The sequence below is a fragment of the Salvelinus sp. IW2-2015 genome, linkage group LG13 (genome assembly GCF_002910315.2).
Source record: "Salvelinus sp. IW2-2015 linkage group LG13, ASM291031v2, whole genome shotgun sequence".
NCBI lineage: Eukaryota > Metazoa > Chordata > Actinopteri > Salmoniformes > Salmonidae > Salvelinus > Salvelinus sp. IW2-2015.
The window spans coordinates 33486131-33509889 of NC_036853.1; the positions used below are offsets into that span (position 1 = coordinate 33486131).

The following is a 23759-nucleotide window of genomic DNA, read 5'->3' on the forward strand; positions in this document are numbered from 1 at the left end:
CTAGGGTTAGGGTTGGACACAAAGTTAGGCGTTAGGGATTGGAACATGAACTCGGTTGTAGGTGTTGCGACATGAAGTTAGGGTTAGGGTTGGACACGAACTGGGTAGGGTTGGACATGAAGCTAGGGTTAGGGTTGACACAAAGTTAGGGTTAGGGTTGACATGAAAGCTAGGGTTAGGTTGGAACGAAGCTAGGTTAGGGTTGGAAACGAAGCTAGGGTTAGGTTAGGGGGACATTAAGCTAGGGTTAGGTTGGACACGAAGCTAGGTTAGGGTTGGAACACGAAGCTAGGGTTAGGGTTGGACACGAAGCTAGGGTTAGGGTTGGACACGAAGCTAGGTTAGGGTTGGACAGAAGCTAGGAATTAGGGTTAAACATGAAAGCGAGGGTTAGGTTGAACCGTGATGTGGACACGAGCTTGAAGGCGTTGAAGGGCTGAAGCTAGGGTTAGGGTTGGACACAGAAGGCTAGGGTTAGGGTTGGACCACAAGTTAGGGTTAGGTTGGACACGAAGCTAGGGTTAGGAGTTGGGACACGGAAGCTAGGTTAGGGTTGGACATTAAGCTAGGTTAGGGTTGGACACGAAGCTAGGGTTAGGTTGGACACGAAGCTAGGGTTAGGGTTGGACACGAAGCTAGGGTTAGGTGGACACGAAGCTAGGGTTAGGGTTGACACGAAGCTAGGATTAGGGTTAAACATGAAGCTAGGGTTAGGTTGAAACCGTGATTGGACACGAAGCTAGGGTTAGGGTTGAACCGGATGTGGACTGAAGCTAGGGTTAGGATTGGACACAAAGCTAGGGTTTAGACAGTTGCAGTACTGACAGATCTTGGACAGCGTAGCTAAGCAGGTCTTCAGGCATCTGTCCTCTGTTACGGGGCAAGGTACTCCTTCAGACTGCCAGCAGGCAGGTACTCCATGATCAACTTGATGGCTCTGCCTCCTACACATACACAGATAAAAGAGGTTAAAGTGACACCCAGGCACAGGTGATGTTTGTGTACGTGCCTGCGTGCGTGTCTACGTCCGTGCGCGTGTGGCAGGGTACGCGTTCCTCTCGCTCACCCTCCTCCTGGCAGAATGCCCTTGTTACTTGACGATGTTCTCGTGGTAGAGTTCTTTAAGGATTCTATCTCACTCCAAAGGTTGCTGCTCTGCTCCTACCCTGACCCTTAGCCCTGGTTATGGGAACATTATGGTGATGTTATTGATAGTTATATAATAGGATAAATTCCTCCCCTCTCTCCAGGGAATGGACTATCTGGGATCTCGGAATTACATCCACCGGGATCTGGCAGCCCGGAATGTTCTGGTGGAGAACGAGAGCACGGTGAAGATCGGAGACTTCGGCCTGACCAAGAGCATCAAGGGAAACGAGGGGTATTACACAGTCAAAGATGACCTGGACAGCCCTGTGTACTGGTGAGAGGACTGGACTACTGCGGACTACTGTTGTTTTATCCCACCTGGCGCAAGCGCTTCTGGCCCCATGTCTGTGTTTTAACCTCCGAGGGTCGATTGACGCATCTGTGCGCCAATCAAAGTATCATAATCAAAACAATCCCCATCAAAATCTGTCCGTTTTAAGCCAGAGAGATATTTCCGCATCTGCGGTGAAAGTTGGCAGAGCTAGAGCGGTGTTTGTCAGACCGTGAGACATCCCGAAAGTCTTGTGTTCTCATGAAAATGTCTGTAACGGTTTGACCTCCAAAATATTATGGAAAGGGAGGACTCTCGCGAACACGATRGTGTTSTCCATTTTGCTCTACGAACCCCACAAGGGTCACGGGACTCGTCTGAAGGYTAAATCCGGTACGGGATAACAATGAATGGAGGTATATACTGTAGGTAGTTTTGTGTCTACCCAAAAAAAGGGGTTAAATATGTRAAGAAAGAAATCACTATTCCCTGAGCTTTCTTATATGTCCTAGATACAGGACAAACACTTCAAAACTTTGCCGTTTATGAATGTGTTATTCAATGCGTTTCTCTGGGCTATAGTAGTAAAGACCAAATTCAATATTTTATTAAAAATTCAAAAATCAAATAGCTAAATGATCCTTATTATGACCATCTTAAAACAATTCCATATGTCAGTTCGTAACCCCCCCCCCCTCCAACGGCTTAGACTATTAAGAATTAAAGAGAGAGTATTTCGGATTCCTGAGAGTTTGTGTCTCTGTGTAGATAGTGATTTACAGAGAGTGTGATGTATGTTGGTGTGTTATCCCTCTGTCTTCCCATGTACCAGGTATGCCCCTGAGTGTTTGGTCCACTGTAAGTTCTACCTGGCCTCTGATGTCTGGTCCTTCGGTGTCACCATGTACGAGCTGCTCACCTACTGTGAGAACGCCATCAGCCCCATGCCGGTCAGTACACGCACGCACGCACGCACGCACGCACGCACGCACGCACGCACGCACGCACGCACGCACGCACGCACACACACACACACACCTAGGCCTGGCAGCACAGACTTCCATCCCACTGATCGAGGCAGGTGGCGCCAGTCTATTCCCAGGGTGGCTAATGACTCGCCAAGGGGCTCTGCCCACTCCTGCTAGCCTGTGCCATCACACACACACACACACACACCCTTCCAACTCCCTGATTGCTCAGACAAGCTATACCAATATGTCCTCCCTAATCAACACCCTGTAGCCATGATCATTACATATCCATTAAGGCTTATTCCTACACTTTACCACACTGTTCAATTCACAGAAACTGGTTAACGATTGATAGCTAATCAATAGCTATTACCATCTTATATGTTTTAGTTGCCATCATTAAGAGACTGCTTTGAAACAGGTTCTAGAATTGTAGATGGAATGCAGTGGTTTAAGTTTGACTATTTTCTTCTGACTGGCTTTGTCTCAACGACAATGCATCAACAATACAACTCTATAGGGCTCGGTAGAGGCCCCGCCCCTCTTTTAGCAAACATTTCTGGGGGGATCCATTTAATTTAAAAGAGTAGAAATCACTTTTAAAAAACAGTGATGTATGAAAGAAAAGTCAAGGGTACAAGACTGTGTACATACTGTACCAGAGTTAGTGGAGAAACAAACTACTCATCCCATGCAGCATTGCGGTCTGTATCTTCCAATCACAGAGCCGATATAAGCCATTGGAATCATTCCCAAAGATGGTGGGTAAATATGGTTTACTCAGGCCGTTTACCACTGAAAAAAATTGGCCAGGTTTCTGTCTGTGTAAGTGGCCGTTTCCTCTCTCGCGTGAGCAGGCTTTTCCTGCATGAGCTCGTGTTTCCTCCATATTATCTGGCGCAAGAGGGAACAGCTACTTATTGTCCCCTCCCGCTTGCTCTACCCGCCAGAAAAAATTAGCCAGTGAGGGCACCCCTCTGTGGGGCGGGGGCATCAGAAGAAATGAGTGAGTGGGGTGTCTCGCTTTCTCTACAGTCTCTGGCGTTTCTTGTACATTTTTTAAAACATGGTAGTTGTTGGTTGGCCATGGTGTTGTTTCCAATTTGTTAGCTAGCTAAGTTACTATACACAACAACAAAAATATAATAATTACCATAAAATAAACCTTGAGATCTGTTAGCGAACACATGATGGTGCTCGATAGCACTGTCACAGGCACAAACAGAATTTGTCCGTTGCGTTATCTCCCATAGGCAGATAACGAAGTTGTCCATATTATGTGAGATTTTACCTCTTGTTTAGAGTCGCGTTAGAACAGATCCAGGGTCTGTTTCTGTGGCGGCAGAAACACTAAGGCTCGTGGTAGTGTAGTTTTTTGGTGCTCTTTAAAACCAGGAAATGGCAGTAAAAGCATGACATCTCAACACAGAGGTTGAAACACTCATAACCGATGTGCACGACATCAACATAGGACATTTTTTTCAGTCTCGGCTGCACAGTAATATCGCTTTCACTAATATTTAATATCACTATGGGTTACGAGGATTGTAAAATCCACTTCCGGAAAATCTCTTGTCAGAGCCGACTGTCAGTCCTGTCTTCACTGGCTAGATGGGAGGAGTCATTTTGTTTCATCGTGTTTCCATTGCAACTCATCTCTTCTCCCCTTCCCCCCTCTTTGTCCAACAGGTGTTCCTGAAGATTATTGGTCCTACTCAGGGCCAGATGACAGTGACGCGATTGGTCAAGGTGCTGGAGGAGGGGAAGAGGCTGCCCCGTCCTGATAGTTGTCCTGGAACGGTAAGATCTACCAGAGATATTAGCGAAAAGAGGAAATAGGAATCCCGTTGGACAACGAATGGAGGAACGAATAACGTCTCACCCAGCAGACTGTCGACCAATCACGTTCACATTGTCATGCTGYGTCACGCGGATGCTAAGCTAATTGTCACGCAATCCCTTCTCAAAGTCWGGGTATGAGTCGAGAAAAGTGCCTATTTTCCTCCGAAGGTACATAATGTCACAATTCCAAAACTATACAATATTACATAAAGCATTATGTAATTATCTCACATCTCTGAAAATATTTGTAATGTTGTACTTCTTGTTGATGAAATTCATGCTAATGTTGGGTTTTTGAACTAGCGCCCAATTGACTCCCATTCAGTCCTTGTCCCAGAATCGCCCAGAATGCACCGCACGGCCCATTGGCATAGCATGGGCAACGTACACAATGGSCGTTAATATGATTGCAATGGAGTTTCCCATCTCCTCAAAAGTATCTCTGGATCTACCTACTTACCTACMTTCGGAAAGTACTCAGACCCCTTGACTTTTTTCACATTTTGTTAGGTTACAGCTTTATTTTAACATGTATTAAATCGTTTTTTTCCCATAATGACAAARGAAAAGCAGGTTTTTAGAAATGTTTGCTAATTTACAAAAACAAAAATTGGAAATATCACAGTTACATAAGTATTCAGACACTTTACTCAGTACTTTGTTGAAGCACCTTTGGCATCAATTACAGCCTCGAGTCTTCTTGGGTATGACGCTACAAGCTTGGCACACCTGTGTTTGGGGAGTTTCTCCTATTCTTCTCTGCAGATCCTCTCAATCTCTGTCAGGTTAGATGGGGAGCGTTGCTGCACAACTATTTTCAGAAAATTATGTCATGGCTTTAGAAGCTTCTGATAGGCTAATTGACATAATTTGCGTCAATTGTAGGTGTACCTGTGGATGTATTTCAAGGCCTACCTTCAAACTCAATGCCTCTTTGCTTGACATCATGGGGAAATCAAAAGAAATTAGCCAAGACCTCAGAAAAACAATTGTAGACCTCCACAAGTCTGGTTCATCCTTGGGAGCAATTTCCAAACGCCTGAAGGTACCACGCTCATCTGTACAAACAATAGTATAAACACCATGGGTGTTTGGTGTTTATACCATGGTGTTTATACCATGGGTATAAACACCATGGGACCACKCAGCCGTCATACCGCTCAGGAAGGAGACTYGTTCTGTCTCCTAGAGATTAACGTACTTTGGTGCGAAAGTGCAAATYAATCCCAGAACAACAGCAAGGACCGTGTGAAGATGCTGGAGGAAACGGGTACAAAAGTATCTATATCCACAGTAAAACAAGTTCTATATCGACATAGCCTGAAAGGCCGCTCAGCAAGGAAGTAACCACTGCTCCAAAACCGCCATAAAAAAGCCAGACTATGGTTTGTATTGTAACTGCACATGGGGACAAAGATTGTACTTTTTGGAGAAATGTCTTCTGGTCTGATGAAACAAAAATAGAACTGTTTGGCCATAATGACCATCGTTATGTTTGGAGGAAAAAGGGGGAGGCTTGCAAGCCGAAGAACACCATCCCTACCGTGAAGCACGGGGGTGGCAGCATCATGTTGTGGGGGTGCTTTGCTGCAGGAGGGACTGGTGCACTTCACAAAATAGATGGCATCATGAGGTAGGAAAATTATGTGGATATATTGAAGCAATATCTCAAGACATCAGTCAGGAAGTTACAGCTTGGTCGCAAATGGGTCTTCCAAATAGACAATGACCCCAAGCATACTGCCAAAGCTGTGGCAAAATGGCTTAAGGACAACAAAGTCAAGTTATTGGTGTGGCCATCACAAAGCCCTGACCTCAATCCTATAGAAAATGTGTGGGCAGAACTTAAAAAGCAGGTGCGCGCAAGGAGGCCTACAAACCTGAMTCAGTTACACCAGCTCTGTCAGGAGGAATGGGCCAAAATTCACCAAACTTATTGTGGGAATCTTGTGGAAGGCTACCCAAAACGTTTGACACAAGCTAAACAATTTAAAGGCAATGCTACCAAATACTAATTGAGTGTATGTAAACTTCTGACCCACTGGGAATGTGATGAACGAAATAAAAACTGGAATAAATAGTTCTCTACTATTATTCTGACATTTCACATTCTTAAAATAAAGTGGTGATCCTAACTGACCTAAGACAGGGAATTTTTACTAGGATTAAATGTCAGGAATTGTGAAAAACTGAGTTTAAATGTATTTGGCTAAGGTGTATGTAAACTTCCGACTTCAACTGTAGGTAGAGTTATTAAAGTGACTATACATAGATCATAAACATAGTAGCAGCAGTGTAAAAGAGGGGGCAATGCAAATAGTCTGGGTAGCCATTTGATTAGATGTTCAGGAGTCTAATGGCTTGGGGGGTAGAAGCTGTTTAGAAGCCTCTTGGACCTAGACTTGGCGCTCCGGTACGGCGGTAGCATAGATAGTCTATGACTAGGGTGGCTGGAGTATTTGACCATTTTTAGGGCCTTACTCTGACACCGCCTGGTATAGAGGTCCTGGATGGCAGGAAGCTTGGACCCAGTGATGTACTGGGCCATACGCACTAACCTCTGTAGTGCCTTGCGGTCGGAGGCCGAGCAGTTGCCATACCAAGCAGTGATGCAACCAGTCAGGATGCTCTCGATGGTGCAGCTGTAGAACCTTTTGAGGATCTGAGGACCCATGCAATATCTTTTCAGTCTCCTGAAGGGGAATAGGTTTTGCTCCGTTCGTCTTTGCCTCGTTCCTGACTGGTCTCCCAGTCCCTGCCGCTGAAAATATCCTCACAGCACGATGCTGCCACCATTATGCTTCACCGTAGGGATGGTTCCAGGTTTCCTCCGGGCGTGATGCTTGGCATTCAGGCCAAARAGTTCAATCTTGGTTTCATCAGACCAGAGAATCTTGTTTCTCATGGTCTGAGAGTCTTTAGGTGCCTTTTGGCAAACTCCAAGTGGGCTGTCATGTGCCTTCTACTGTGGAGTGGCTTCTGTCTGGCCACTCTACCATAAAGGCCTGCTTGGTGGAGTGCTGCAGAGATGGTTGACCTTCTAGAAGGTTCTCCCATCTCCACAGAGGAACTCTAGAGCTCTGTCAGAGTGACCATYGGGTTCTTGGTCACCTCCCTGACTAAAGCCCTTCTCCCCCGATTGCTCAGTTTGGCCGGGCGGACAGCTCTAGGAAGAGTCTTAGTGGTTCCAAACTTCTTCCATTTAAGAATGATGGTGGCCACTGTGTTTATGGGGACCTTCAATGCTGCAGAAATGTTTTGGTATCCCTCCACAGATCTGTGCTTCTACACAATCCTGTCTCTGASCTCTATTGACAATTCCTACGGCTTCATGGCTTGGTTTTTGCTCTGACATGCACTGTCAACTGTGGGACCTTATATAGACAGGTGTGTGTCTTTCCAAATCATGTCCAATCAATTGAATTTACCACAGCTGAACTCCAATCAAGTTGTAGAAACATCTCGAGGATGATCAATGGAAACAGGATGCACCTGCGCTCAATTTTGAATCTCATAGCAAAGGGTCTGAATACTTATGTAAATATGGTATGTTTTTTCTGTTTAATATATTTGCAAAAATTTCTAAAAACCTCTTTCGCTTCGTCATTATGGGGTATTGTGTGTAGATTGCTGAGTTTCTTTTTTGTTTGTTTAATCCATTTTAGAGCAAGGCTGAAACATAACAAAATGTGGAAAAATATCTATGGGTCTGAATACTTTTGCGAAGGCACTGTGGCTACCTACCGGTGTTTAGTCCCCCCACCACTCACAATATGCTCTCTCTCCTCAATATGTCACTCAATTTACCATCCTCTGAGAATGTATTTTCAGTAATTCATGGAGCTAGAAAAGTGCTCTGTCAATAAAAACTGTAGTTTCTTTACATTATCGTAAGACTAAGGGCTCTATTCAATCTGTATCGCTGAAGCGTTACAGATTGCGCAATTTACATTTTAAGTTAATTTCCTATTGAGCTGACATGTGTAGCGTTTACTGCGAATGTAGTCTCCGCTTAACGTTGGAACATTGYCTTTAAATTTCAATTAAGCTGTCACGCTGAACTTCCGCGATACAGATTGAATAGAAAGGAATTCGGCAATACTAGAAATTGCATGACTAGACATCTTTGTGTGTAATCTGACTGTGTGAGTGTTGAAAGTGTACGAGCTGATGTTCGAGTGATAATKATTATTTTCTCTGTGTTTTTGCAGGTGTATGAGCTGATGAGGAAGTGCTGGGAGAACACCCCCGCGAAAAGGATCACTTTCAAGAGTCTCATTGACGAGTTCACCCGCATGCTCACCAACAGCAGCCTGTAAAACATGGCAACCACCGACACGCCTTACCTATCACACAGACAATCTCAGGAGTAAAGAGTGAAAGGTCAWGGGTCACAGACTATGGTGACCTGGACTAAAAACCCACATGTATCGGAATCAGTGCTACAAGACACTTTATTTCAYAGTGTCGGTGACTTCCTCTATATTTTCACTTTTTGTTTTTAGATGCTCTACTATAGATCACATAATATATGGATGAATACATACATAACGTATAGAATGAAACACATCCCAACACGTAGCTTTGACCCCTCACTGTATGTGACACTGTCCCCAGTCACGTTGACAGATGAATGAGCCCACTAGCCAGCCAGTGAGCTGTCCGTCGGCTGATATGCCACCTGGGAGCTACCGCAGTGTGACCTTTCACCTTTTTATTAGAGCRCATCAGCTCCGCCTTTTTCATATTGCCACATGCAGTATGTACTCTGTGTATGGACTTGTATCATAATCATTATACCCAGAGAGGGAGAGAGGTCCTCAGTTGGACCTGTTTAAGATATACCATGATCCTTCACAGAGAAAAGGTCTATGTGAGCTCCTTTGTGAAGGATTGCTGCGGCCACTGTGAAGATGACACTGTGAAAAAGCCAACCACATGTATTTAAGTGACTAGGATTCTGACATTCACACCCTGCCCCATCGGACCAGGGACGGCATGGATCCAAGCCACCTCTCTGGGAGTGGTGAAAGATGTGTGGGATACAGTATGCTGTAGCAGTGGGTTGGATTGCATTAGGGAGAATGGATGGGTGATGACAGTATCAGTCAAGCCCAGACAGCTGCACCTCCCCTTTTTAAGACCGAACCTGTTGCAGCTCCTCTTTAAACGCAGAACCCTGGATCCTGGATAGAATACTCTAGAACCACCTCGGAACTAGAACCAGCCGAAGAACTTTCTGGTGTTTCTTCCATCATGCGATGTTCCACATTCTGTTGTTGTTGGATGAAATGATTGAATAACATGTATACATTTATTTTGTAACGCTCGTGCACGTAACGCTGGTGGTGGGGTCAGCATGAAAGAAGAGCCTATAAACAATCTGATTTGAGACCAGTTAACAGGTCCAACCACAGAAATAGAATTAGTGGAACATGTTATACCTGTGAGGGGACACTTGAGGGCAGTATAGCGTTACATATTTTAATCCCAAACTTTACTGTACTCTGCTCAGATTTTTAAACAGCTTCTTAAGTATAGCCATAATGTGTATGTCAGATATTGCATTTGTCTTTTATTGAAATTATATATTTTTTTTATTCTACAGAATGACAGATTGTGTGTGTGTGTGTGTGTGTGTGTGTGTGGTGTGTGTGGTGTGTGTGTGTGGATGGATGGATGGATGGATGGATGGACAGAAGGAAGGAGACAAAAGAGAAACATGCTGACTACACCGGGCACGCGCATGTGTGTGCGAGCCATCGCGCGCATTGTTGATTTTTGTCCATCCGCAGTTTGAAAAATCTAAACGAACTCTGAACCAACTATATTACATTTAGGGACAGGTCGAAATACATGAAACATTCATGGACATTTAGCTAGCTAGCTTGCTGGGATATAAGCCTTCGGTTGTTATTTTACTGAAATGCACAAGGTCCTTTTTTTCCCTGGATCAAAATCACAGCCTTATTCTAAAATKGAATAAATCGTTTTTTCCCCATCAATCTACACACAATACCCCCATAATGATAAAGCAACAAAAAAAATGTTGAAATTTTACCAAAGTTATAAAAAAAAACTGAAATTACATTTACATAAGTATTCAGACCCTGTCCTCTGTACTTTATTGAAGCATCTTTGGCAGCAATTACAGCCTCGAGTCTTCTTGGGTATGATGCTACAAGGTTGGCACACCTGTATTTGGGGAGTTTCTCGCATTCTTCTCTGCAGATCCTCTCAAGCTCTGTCAGGTTGGATGGGGAGAGTAGCTGCACAACTATTTTCAGGTTTCTCCAGAGATGTTCGATGAGGTTCAAGTCTGGGCTCTGGCTGGGCCACTCAAGGACATTCAGAGACTTGTCCCGAAGCCACTCTTGCATTGTCTTTGCTGTGTGCTTAGGGTCATTGTCCTGTTGGGAGGTGAACCTTCGCTCCAGTCTGAGATCCTGAGAGCTCTGGAGCAGGTTTTCATCAAGGATATCTCTGTACTTTSCTCCGTTCATCTTTCCCTTGATCCTGACTAGTCTCCCACTCCCTGCTGCTAAAAAACATCCCCGCAACATGATGCTGCCACCACCATGCTTCACCGTAGTGAAAGTGACAGGTTTCTTCCAGACGTGATGCTTGGCATTCAGGCCAAAGAGTTCAATCTTGGTTTCATCAGACAAGAGAATCTTGTTTCTCATGGTCTGAGAGTCTTTAGGTACCTTTTGGCAAACTCCAAGCGGGCTGTCATGTGTCTTTTACTGAGGAGTGGCTTCCATCTGGCCACTCTACCATAAAGGCCTGATTGGTGGAGTGCTGCAGAGATGGTTGTCCTTCTGGAAGGTTCTCCCATCTCTACAGAGGAACTGGAGCTCCTTAAGAGTGACCATCAGGCTCTTGGTCACCTCCTTGACCAAGGCCCTTCTCCCCTGATTGCTGTTAGGCCAGGCGGCCAGCTCTAAGAAGTATTGGTGGTTCCAAACKTCTTCCATTTATGAATGATGGAGGCCATTTTTTGGTACCCTTCCTCAGATCTGTGCCTCGACACAATCCTGTCTCGGAGCTCTATTGATAATTCCTTCTAGCTAATAGCTTGGTTTTTGCTCTGACATGCACTGTCAACTGTGGGACCTTATATAGACAGGTGTGTGCCTTTCCAAATCATGTCCAATTAATTGATTTTACCACAGGTGGACTCCAAGTTGTAAAAACATCTCCAGGACGATCAATGGAAACAGGATGCACCTGAGCTCAATTCCAAGTCTCATAGCAAAGGGTCTGAGTACTTATATTAATATAAGGTATCTGTTTTTTTATACATTTGCAAACAGTTTATACATTTTGAAAAAAGTAAAGGGGTCCGAATACTTTCCGAMTGCACGTATGCTTCTAAAAACCAATGAGAAGATGGGAGAGGCGGGACTTTCAGCGTGTCATGCGTCAAACAGCACCAAGTTCTATTTTAGTTTCTGGCTACGCAGACGCTTGTTGACGCGTGTGAATAGTTTGGATGAAATCATTATATTTGTTTTGCAACGCTCGTGCATGTGTAACGCGAACTGTGTGGTCAGCATGAAAGAAGAGCCTATAAAAAAGGTCTGATTAAAGACCAGTTAACAGGTAAAACCACAGAAATAGAAATTAGCGGAACATATATAATTCATGAAATGAATGTGACTCATCCAACATGGCCTACGTGACTTACAGGTATCTTACCAGTATGCAGACAGGTATCTTACCAGTATGCAGACACAAACAGTAGCACTCGTTACAATGGGAAAAGGTGGAAAATGTGATATTGATAAGAACTTTAAGATTTTCTTTTCTATCGGGAAGAGGCATCCGATGTTTTCGGCAATGTGTGTAAAGCAGATGCTTTACTTTGAAACAATCAACAGGTTATTGAAATAGGAGTGAGTTCTATCCATTCTATTTCTATGGTTTTAAACTAGGGACAGACCATGTGTGCTCTCAGATAGGGAGCCAGTGAATGAGAGAGCCATTTTGAATTTTTTTCAGTCCATGTTTATTCCGGAATGTAAAAGACAATTMTTTTTGCTCATAAAGGAGAGAAAACAAAATCTATTTTTCAGAGGAATAAGACAATAAATAAATGCACAATATAAATGAATAAAATCACCCCCCCAAAATATGTTTGGTGTGTCAAATTCCTAAAGTCTGATGCAATATTAACTAGAGTTTCTTCTAGATTAAAGCAGTAAATATGCATGCTAAAATTCAATTGCTTCTAGAAATAAGTTATTCACAGTAAAGCAATATCAATGTAGTTGTGATATAAAATATTGCAAAATCTACAGTAGAGATTTTAGGTCAGAAAAAAATCCACATACTTTCAAAGAAAACCATACAAAGCAAAAAGCACACCCAATCTATGTCTACAGCTTTTTAAATGTTCTGTTCAGTCTTAAAAGACTTCAGTATTGCAAAGCTTTGTGGTCACACACACAGTTCATATGGTTCAGTACCCTAGGTGCAGCAGGCTCACCCAGTGTAGTACCAACACTTGTGTCACCGCTATGCACCGTGCCTACACACAGGTCAACTAAACTGTTTCTCCTACAACACTGACTGAGTAGTTCAGGGGTAAAGAATCTGGTTTACAATCAATATAACGATACGCCTGGTTGGCAACATGCAGAGATAGGCACAACAGATAAATATATATATGGGAGACTCCATAACTGCAAGCTCTGGTCAGGTCTCTAGTACCAGCAAAGCTAAAAGCGCTCAAGACGCTCARTTCTGGYCCTTGAGGCCAGTTACACTGCTGATTATTAATTTACCCCCTCAAATCCGGGATTTCTTTTGAACTGGCACATCATACAGTGTATATGCAAGACTATAGGGAATACTTCCTAAAGGAGACAGACAGAGAGATGTCCTGCAGAGGTAACTGTGCTGTGATTATCAGCCCTATTATTAAACGGTAACGGACCTGTCCTGAAGCCTACTGTAGGAGCCCTCGGCTCAATTCTGGACGGACACACACACACACACACACACACACACACACACACACACACACACACACACACACACACACAGCCAACACCATCAGCCAGAGACCGACCAGAGAGAAAGAGAGGAATTCAAATGGAACGACGGTGCCAATAAACGCAGGCTGAGCTAGCAGCAGGACCTGTTTTTCCTTCTCTGTCCCTCTCTCCTCTCTTTCTCTCCCTCGCTGTTGTCTGTCTCCCCTCATACCTGCCAAAAGCAGGTTATTAACGCACACACACTCATTCAGACACACACAAAAAGCACAGACTAGACTAGACTAGACTGAATAACTATAAAAACCTATGGACCTGCTATAGGCAAAGGGAGAAAATGTGCAGGTCAAAATCACTCTCACACACAGAGCTCTGCATAGCGCCGTGGCACACGCGGTAATTGCAGTGGGGGGGAGACTGCCGAGAATAGCTAATACAATCACCAAAACACTATCAAAACAACAGACTGGCCTAATGTGCCTGAATACGTGGCAGACAGACAGTATTTACTGCCTGGGTCTGCCTTTTACAGCCACTGACAGAGACAGACTCCTATGGTCTCTCTCACACACACACACACACACACACACACACACACACACACACACACACAAAGAAATAAAGAAGCTACACACACACACACACACACTTCTAAGCATTGCTTGGTGGGAGAGAGCAATCAGCTGGCTGGAAAAACCAAGTCCTACTGGGCAGTTCACACAGACACGCACGTGCACACACACAGTAAAAATAGAAGTGTGGCTTTAAGCCAGTGTAACAGCATTGAAAGGGTTTAAATAATGTACAGTCACACACTAATATCATTTTGAGATGCTTCGCCCATTGAGAGCATGAGGATATATGACAGCACTAAAACACATATTTATTTGTTGGTGCAGTAGTTGTTGGTGTTGTTATTGCCTGGGTCTCAGGCTCAGCCCCTTTCCTGGGGCCTTCATACCCCTAGCACCCCCTCTGTCAGATCACCAGGGTTGGGTTCAGGGCCTTTTCACTTGCACTGTACCACATGAATCTTAAGGGGATGAATTGACATTAGATTCATTGCTTGATGAAAATTGCTGACTTATTATTACAAACTTCTGGATTTTTTAAATTCCTGAATTGACTGASTCAAAATAGAATTGACTCCAACCCTGGAGTCCACAACATCTCTGAGATAATTCAACATGGCTACTCTCCTGAGTCTTTCTGTTTTCGGTTTCATTTCTAATGGCAGCTTATTAAGCGGTATTAAAGTGTCGGTTGGTTTATTTGTGTCTCCAGAGCCCTTCCCGTCCTGAAAAGTCCACCGCATTTTTTTTTTTTTTTTAAACAGCAGGAAAAGAAGAGAAGAACCTGGGAAAACCTGGGAGAACCTGGGAGACCTCCTCCTGCGTACCTTATTGCGTTTAGCGACTGAGCCACTGTTCCATGGCCCCTACAGAAAACAAACAGCCATTATAAACAGGAAGGTTTCAAACCTGTAGCTATCACAAACACAGGGCCATAAGAAGGCCTAGGAAGTGTCCATCCACAAGCAAGTTATAATACATAGCTATATCTGCACAAAGAAGTGTCCACTCGGTGACTATTCTAATGGCTATAAGATACCAMGTTTAAGTGTCCCATTAATTTGCTAGTAGACCAGCCCAGCCTTTGTAAGTGTCCATTAGCATCTGCCGAGTCCCCAACAAACGGATGTTCCGGGTTTTCAGGGGAAATGGAAAGAGAGCCGGGAGCTCCACTWTTGCATGTTAACAAGGAGACACCTGAGAAACACTCCATCTTAACTCCTCCTCCACATTTACTGGATTGGTTGAACAGCGCAGAAGAGAACCTCCCCCGACAGTTTTTCCCCCTTCTTTTCGTCAAGTCCAGTATGTAGAGGATCTAGTTTCAGCCGTTTCTTTTACACCTGCTACGTTAGGGTTAGTGTCCATTGTTAAAGGTTAAGAGCAGTGATTGGATGTCCCCCTTCCTGTGTCTCTGAGTTTCCACGGTAGCCCCGCCGCCTTGTACCCTGGGAATGGCTGATCACTCCTACGCTTACAGCACGGCACAACAAATAAGCACGCGCGCGCACGCGCGGACACACACAAACACACACACACACACGCGCCAAGTCAAGGTCTCCGCGAAGAGAGATAAAAAGAGACACTGAGGCAGTCAGAAAAAGAGAAAGACACCGAGGAAGAGAAAAACACGTCAGTTACAGGAAGGCATCAAAGCAACTCTGTGTGCAACACTGTACAGTTTCCCCCATTTTGAAGAAAGAGTACACAGAGAGATAGAAACACAGAGAGAGAGAAACCCGACTACACAGTGACTGGCCTTCAACAAGGCAGACTGACTGATTGGCCATAAAATACAAAAGCAGCTCATATATACATTACAAACAATGTACAGATTATTTGTCAATAAACATTTACACATCAACTGAGAAGAGAGTAATAGTTCAGAATTAAGGCTTGAAAAAGGACAAAAGCGACATAACGGTGTGTGTGTTTACCAACGTCGTACAACACACACTGTGTATGTACTGTAGGGGTTAGGAGTTAGGGTGCAGGAGGTCAGAGAGAGGGAGGCCAGGGGTCATAGGTCATCTCTAGATCCGCTTCTTCTTGAAGTAGTCAGCGTACTGGCCCCCCAGCCCCTGGGAGTGCTGCCCCACATACACGCCCTCTGATGCCATATTCTGCACCGCCAAGTGAGGGTACTCCCGCTTCTGCCCCCGAGCCTGATTCTGAGAGACAGCGAGAGAGAGAGAGAGCGAGAGAGGAAACGGGGAGAGAGAGAGAGAAGACGATATGAGATTGAAGGGTGGAGAGAGATTGAAAGAGAGAGACAAAGTAAACACCGCTACTTACTGTAAGATCCAGACCCCTCGCTAAACCTTCTCCATATACCGTCCCAACCCCAGACCTGACTGCATGTACATACACCGTCCCAACCCCAGACCTGACTGCATGTACATACACCGTCCCAACCCCAGGACCTTGACTGCATGTATAACACCGTCCCAACCCCAGACCTGACTGCATGTACATATACCATCCCAACCCCAGACCTGACTGCATGTACATACACCGTCCCAACCCCAGACCTGACTGCATGTACTACACGTCTCCAACCCCAGACCTGACTGCATGTACATACACCGTCCCAACCCCAGACCTGACTGCATGTACATATACCGTCCCAACCCAGACCTGACTGCATGTACATACACCGTCCCAACCCAGACCTGACTGCATGTACATATACCGTCCCAACCCCAGACCTGACTGCATGTACATATACCGTCCCAACCCCAGACCTGACTGCATGTACATATACTGTCCCATCTACTTCAGTCCACTGAGCACAGTATGTGGTTGAGACAGACTACACCCAGACATCGGGTATGTGTCCCATTTCTGGTCTGATCTCACTACCTGGGTCCCCAGTGTTTGCATCTTCGCTGGTAGTGAGAGGGGAAGAGGAGGGGAGAGATTGAGACGGGAGGAGCAGGTGGAGAGTGTGTCTGTACAAAATAGAGTATTATTTTAAGTCAGTATTTTAAGAGACAGAGTTCAGCTCCAGTGTCTGGGTAAATCCTCCCACTAGGCTGTCTGCTCAGCTCAGCTTTTCTCCTAATGTCCTTCTCCCCCTCTCGCACACTTCACACACTCAGGAAGTTGGGCTGGCGCCTCGCACTCATACTACTAGTACAGCCTGCAAGGAAAATGCATCTACTAACATTTAATACCCTATATATACACAAAAGTATGTGGACAACCCTTCAAATTAGTGGATGTGGCCATTTCAGCCACACCCATTGCTGACAGGTGTATGCAATCTCGCACACAGCAATGCAATCTCCATAGACAAACAATGTCAGGAAAATGGCCTTACTGAAGAGCTCAGTGACTTTCAGCGTGGCACCGTCATAGGATGCCACCTTTCCAACAAGTCAGTTTGTTAAATTTTTGCCCTGCTAGAGCTGCMCTGGTCAACTGTAAGTGCTGTTATTGTGAAGTGGAAACTTCTAGGAGCAAGTGGTAGGCCACACAAGCTCATAGAACAGGTCAGCCGTGTGCTGAAGAGCGTAGCATGCAAAAATCGTCTGTCCTCAGTTGCAACACTCACTACCGAGTTCCAAACTGCCTCTGGATGCAACGTCAGCACAAGAACTGTTCGTCAGGAGCTTCATGAAATGGGTTTCCATGGCCGAGCAGTCGCACACAAGCCTAAGATCCCCATGCACAATGCCAAGCGCCGGCTAGAGTGGTGTAAAGCTCGCTACCATTGGACTCTGGGGCAGTGGAAACGCGTTCTCTAGAGTGATGAATCACACTTATTGGACRAATCTGGGTTTAGCAGATGCCAGGAGAACGCTACCTGTCCAAATACATAGTGCCAACTGTTTGATGGAGGAGGAATAATGGTTTGGGGCTGTTTTTCATGATCCGGGCCCCTTAGTTCCAGTAAAGGGAAATCTTAATGCTTCAGCATCCAATGGCATTTTAGACGATTCTGTGCTTCCAATTTTGTGGCAACAGTTTGGGGAAGGCCCTTTCCTGTTTCAGCATGACAATGCCCCCGTGCACAAAGCGAGGTCCATACAGAAWTKTTTTGTCGAGATCAATGTGGAAGAACTTGACTGGCCTACACAGAGCCCTGACCTCAACCCCATCGAACACCTTTGGGATGAATTGTCCCCGCAGCAATGTTCCAACATCTAGTGGAAAGCCTTCCCAGAATAGTGTAGGCTGTTATAGCAGCAAAGGGGAGACCAACATAATAATGCCCATGATTTTGGAATGAAATGTTTGACGTGTCCACATACTTTTGCTCATGTACTGTAAGTACTAAGCATAGTACTGACTCTACACTACGCCTGCTTCTTCTAAATAACTTATATAGTTGGGTCTTTCCACGAAATAAGTGCTTTTTGCGTCCCTTTGATATTTTAAGTAGAAATTGCACACACATTTTAAAAGCCCATTATGTTAAACGGAGTGGCCTTTAATTAACATAGACCACATAGAAATTTCTATAAATCCGATTTTTTTTTATATAAATAAAGACTTTCTAAAGTGCCCAACATCTGCATTTTGACATGTCCCTTTGCGCATCCTCTGTGACGTCTGAGAACATTTTAAACCACTTAACCCCACAATTTCTCCAGTTGTCGCCATCATCGTAAAACCTGTTTATTTTTGAAGATGATTTTTTTCATGTGATTGTTTTTAAAAAGGTAGAAACAAAAACTGTCTTTCATTTTAAGGTCATTCCTGTTACGTGAACTGAATTCTCATTTTAATATGGTGAAACTTTTCCTTTTAAAATATTTTTTCAAAAACAAATCAGTGTGAAAGCAGGTGAGCTGGTTCTGCTCTTTTTGGTGATTTTCTGGTGTTTTGTGGTGGAAAACTGAGCTGATTGAGCATATCACACCAACCCTGTTACCCACAGATAGACAGGCTAGAATTTTTTTTTTAAACGAAGCTTGCATTCAATTGCTCCTCGCTTTTGCACTCAACAAGCTTCCATTCCTGTCACAGGGGGATTTATGGTTGATTTAAGATGAAATCATCAACCCTGTTATGGTCAACCCTGTTACAGTCCACTCTGTTATGGTCAACCCTGTTACTTTATTTGCCACTTAATATGCACTCACTATGGCAATTTGTTTATTTAACCTCTTGAGATGGGAAAACTCGTTTTTTTCTTAAGTTAAACATTTACTCTTTATAGCAGAATGTTAAAAAACAAGTTACACTGCACTGTAAAAGGGGTTACCGTGAATTTGACAGTAGCTTACAGGCCGCTCAGTGGCAAGTAAAATTCTGTATTTCATATTACAGTACACCTACTGTAATATAAATACGGTATCAAAGCAAGTACTATGTAATGACACAGTACACTGCTGTAAATTCGCTGAGGGGAGGTGTTTGTATTTTACTGTAATTACAAGGGATTGATGCAAGCAGGTTGGCTGCTAGGTAAAGTGTTTACAAACATTACAGCATATTAATGAATAGTTGGTGTTGTATATCACTTCCACTTCTAGAGGCCTTAACAAAGGCTTCCAAACTGGCAGCGAATACAGGGCAAAATTCTCATCCATTTAACGTTAAAAGACTTGCCATAATGATGTCTGTCTCTAACAAACCCAAAAAATCTGGAATAAAATCACATCATGCGACTTACATAGTAATACTGGGTCCACTCGCTGGCCGCTTGGGCGTGGGCACTCTGAGTGTGTGTGACAGGGCTGGGTGGAGTGTGTGTGTGGAGGGAGGTGGCACGGTCATGAAGCCTGGCATCATAGGGATGGAGCTGTAGGCTGGCAGCACCGACTGGGCACCACTGTTACTGACCGCATGTAGAGACACACCCAGCGGCTTACACACGTCAGCCTCCTAGGAGAGAGAGAGAACGAGAGAGAGAACACACACACACACACACAGAGTTACTGACCGCACAGAGAAACTCAAACAGGGGCTTATTTGCATCCACCTCCTGTTATTTCACACACAGATACAGCAACACTCTGGTGTGGAAGGACAGCCTCTCCCAGCAGGATATCCATGTCCTGGGTTAGGGTAGGGTCGTCATCTCCAAATAAACACACCAGCATCGAAAGAGCACAGGCCTTCCACACCAGTGGCTCACTGACACTGGGGGTAAGAAGGGGGCAGGGTGAGGGGGGATAGACTCAGGGAGGGGGGATAGGAAGGAGCAGCTAAGGTGGGCGAGTGGAGGTCACTACAGTTAACCAGAGAGAGACGTAGCAAGGATGGGATATAGTGCTGGGTTATTTACAAAGCAGGGATGGGACAGTGTTAGATGTAACCTGGGACATGTGGTCCAAGCTACAGGCTAAGTGCTGATGGTAATGTATATTACATCACGGCTATACTACATCTAGAGAAGGAAGGGGTGTGTAATGACGTACCCCTGCGCATAGAGAGGCTAGACTGGGGTTGTACAATGTCTAGGACATTGGATTGGAGGTGTCGACTAGGGGAGGGTTTGGGGGTATGAGCGTCGGAGGCTCGGCAAGGGATTGTGTGCTCTGAAGGACAACGACACTCTGTAGTAACAGTGACATAGTGCACAGTAGTGTACCTTGGTAGGGTCTCTGTTCTGGTAAGCCTGGGGAGGTGGTTGGGTCATGGGAGGCTGAGAATAGTACTGACTGACAGCCTGCATGTAGGAGCTGTAATCCCCGTAGGACGGCGCTGCTGCCCCTGCCTGCTGCTTGGACACAACACAGATAATGTTACACACACACACACGCACAGGCTTTTAAGACACACACACACACAGGCTTTTAAGACACACACACACACAGGCTTTTAAGACACACACACACACACACAGGCTTTTAAGACACACACACACACACCCACACTTTTAAGACACAAAGGAGACAGAGGAGGAAATTATAGTTTTTCCCGAAGGGTAACGATTCGTATTTGATGACATTAGAAGGGACATGTGTGACTATGCGCGCCAGAGATGGCGTCTTCACAGTTTGATCCCCGCCTCTGTCGTGACCGCGAGGGGCCAGCCACGGTGTGTGTGTGTGCTTGTATAAAGCTGAACTACTTCCTTGCTTTACAGTACTACTTCCTTGCTTTACAGTATATAGTGTCCTGCCCTCCATGTTGCTTCGGTCGACATACCCGTTTGTTACGATTCTGTCCCAAAATCAGTGAACACATAATGGAGTGTAACTGAGCAGACAGTAAATGCACCTGTGTGTGCTCCTTGGCGTAGTCCACAGCTTGGCTCTCCTGGGGGGCGGTGCTGTAGCTCTGGGCTTGTGCTTGGTAGTGCTGGTACCACTGCTGAATGGCCTCCTACGACACAATCACAACAACATGACATTATTACACACACACACACACACACACACACACACACACACACACACACACACACACACACACACACACACACACATACACACACACCACACAACAGCTACGACAACTAATAGTAATGGCAGCTGTAGTTGTGTGTGCTGCATGGCATTGTTTTGGTAACATGGAGTACTCCTTTCCATTAAAGCTTTTTGGATTTGATATTGGTAAGAAGGTGGTAGATGAGAGAGTGGAGGAGAGAGAGAGATGAGAGATGAGGAGAGAGAGAGTAGAAGAGTGAGAGAGAGAGAGAAAGAGCGAGACATCTCTATGGCTCTATATGGTGTTGCAGTGCGAGGGAGTAGAGCGCCAGATGGAACAGAATATACACTCAACTATTCAGTCTCTCTCTGGCCTCTCTCTCTCTCTCTCTCTCTCTCTCTCTCTCTCCATCTCTCACTCTCTGTTTCTCTCTCTCCACCGCTTTCTTATTCTTCCTTTCCCTCTAGATAACCTCATCTTTCATCTTCCCGCAACCCCCCCCCCCCCCCCCCTCTCTCTCTCTTTCTCCATTCTCTCTAACACAAGACAGATTTGTGAGGACGTGCAGAAACAACTTGTCCCTATGAGGAAGCGGGAAGGACTTTACTGTGCAAGGCTCAACAGTTTGTCGTGTGTACGGGTGCGTGCTGTTTGTTCGTGTGCCTGTGTGTGCCTGTGTGCCTTGTGTTTACCGTGTAGTATGCCGCGTAATGGCTGTAGTCTGCAGAGGTATCTGTGCTGTAGGGTGCTGGTGCGTGAGAGGTGGAGGGTTGGGAGACAGGGGGCATAGCACTGCTGTACATCCCAGCCAGAGGCTGTCCTGCCTGCGCTTTACCGGCCGCCGGGGCTGCCGAACGGAGCACACAACCACACAGAGAATACAGTCGAATACACACTCATGTAATAAAGGGGAAATCATCTGTTAAAGTTAAATCGACTTCCTTTTTTTTTTTTTTTTTTTTAAATAGCAAACCCCAACAATCTTAAACAATAAACGTGCATTCCTCCCTTCACTCATTGTTTCAGACGGCGTCATACCCAGGAATGTGAATGTGTGTCTGTCTGTGTACCTCACCTTGCATTACCATGCCAGGTAACACACTAGCTAGATTCAGGTAGGGGTTGGAGGGTAGCTTCATCTCTTTAGGAGGTTCACCCAGAAGAGAGATATGACAGCTGGGAGCCTGAAGACACAGACACGGATAGATTGAACCCTTTACCTTTACCACACTGTCACTGTAACTAAACCATCTCMTTAACAACCCATTTGGCATGGTTTCTGAAACGTACGTCGTACTAATGCCTCATGAATGCATTCGACAATATAGAGTGCCCCACAGATGTTCAAGTCACAATGCTGTACACCCTTGGATACTTAGTGTGGCCTCCCACTCTGCCGCACCGTCATCCCTCGACACATCAGCCTTCCACCACCATACAGCCTTGTGGAACTGCGCCATTTTATCATCTAACTCAAGGTCCTATGACTCATATCCACCCCATTAAACATACTTCACAGTGGCAGTCAAATGCCGGTGCCTGGCGACCACACACAAAACACACACCGRCACACACACCGACACACACACACGCACACACACAGTGTTAATTACTGTGCCCATGTTGGGAGCTGGGCTCCGTTATGGTGACCCTGTGGCTCCTGTAAGAGGTTCTCCAGAGTGGGAACGGTGGGAGAGGAATAATAATGAAACTCAGAGGCGTGCCATCACACACACAGAGAGAGAGAGAGAGAGAGAGTGAGTGTGTGTGGGGGAAGTGGTGGTTGGTAGAAGCAGTGCATTGTGGGCAAATCCTGGGGCCACAGACCCTTCGGGGTCTGGAACTAGTTTGTGTGCCTGCTCTTCGTGTGTATATGTGTGTGTGTGGTGAATGTATCGAGGTTGTGTGTGGTGTGGTGTGTGTGTGTGTGTGTGTGTGTGTGTGTGTGTGTGTGTGTGTGTGTGTGGTGTGTGTGTGTGTGTGTGTGTGTGGTGTCCTATGGATTAGGCCAGAGTTTCTGAGTACTACATCGGGCGAAAAGGCCCAAGGCCATAGAGCACCAACTCATAACAAAATGTTGACGTTTCAGAGGAGTCAGAGAAAGACAGAATGGAAGAGAAGAGAGAGAGGAGGATGAGGAGAGAGAGAGAAAGAAAGACAGAATGGAAGAGAGAGAGAGAGGAAGATGAGGAGAGAGAGAGAAAGAAAGACAGAGGAGACTAAAACCAGAGAACCTTAGGGCCACTGAAGTGCTCCCTCGACGTGAACGGAGAGAAGAAACGAGACGGGGTGGACGGACAGACAGATAGACAGAGACAGATAGACGAAGGAAAGAGCTGGAGGGAGAGAAGGAAAAAGATGGACAGGGACCCGACAGGCAGGTAAATGTATAGGCAGAGGGGAGGGCCGGAGGGCTAGGAGAGGAGTGTGTGAGAGGGGGATATAATGTATGTATAGAAAAGAGAGAGCAAGAATGAGAGGGTGAGAATGAAAGGAAGAGAGAGAGAGAGAGAGAGAATGAGAACGAGAGAAAGAGAGAATACGAATGAAAGAGATAATGACAACGAGGAGAGAGAGAATGAGAGAAAGAGAGAATGAGAGTGGGCTGGTGGGCAGAGGAGACAGCTAC

General features: G+C 45.3%; 1 pseudogene; it reads right to left on the reverse strand.

The window, feature by feature from the left end:
• Positions 1 to 12220: 12220 nt before the first annotated feature.
• The window catches only part of LOC111971361 (ribonucleoprotein PTB-binding 2-like), a 72270-nt pseudogene continuing 60731 nt past the window's right edge, over positions 12221 to 23759 (reverse strand).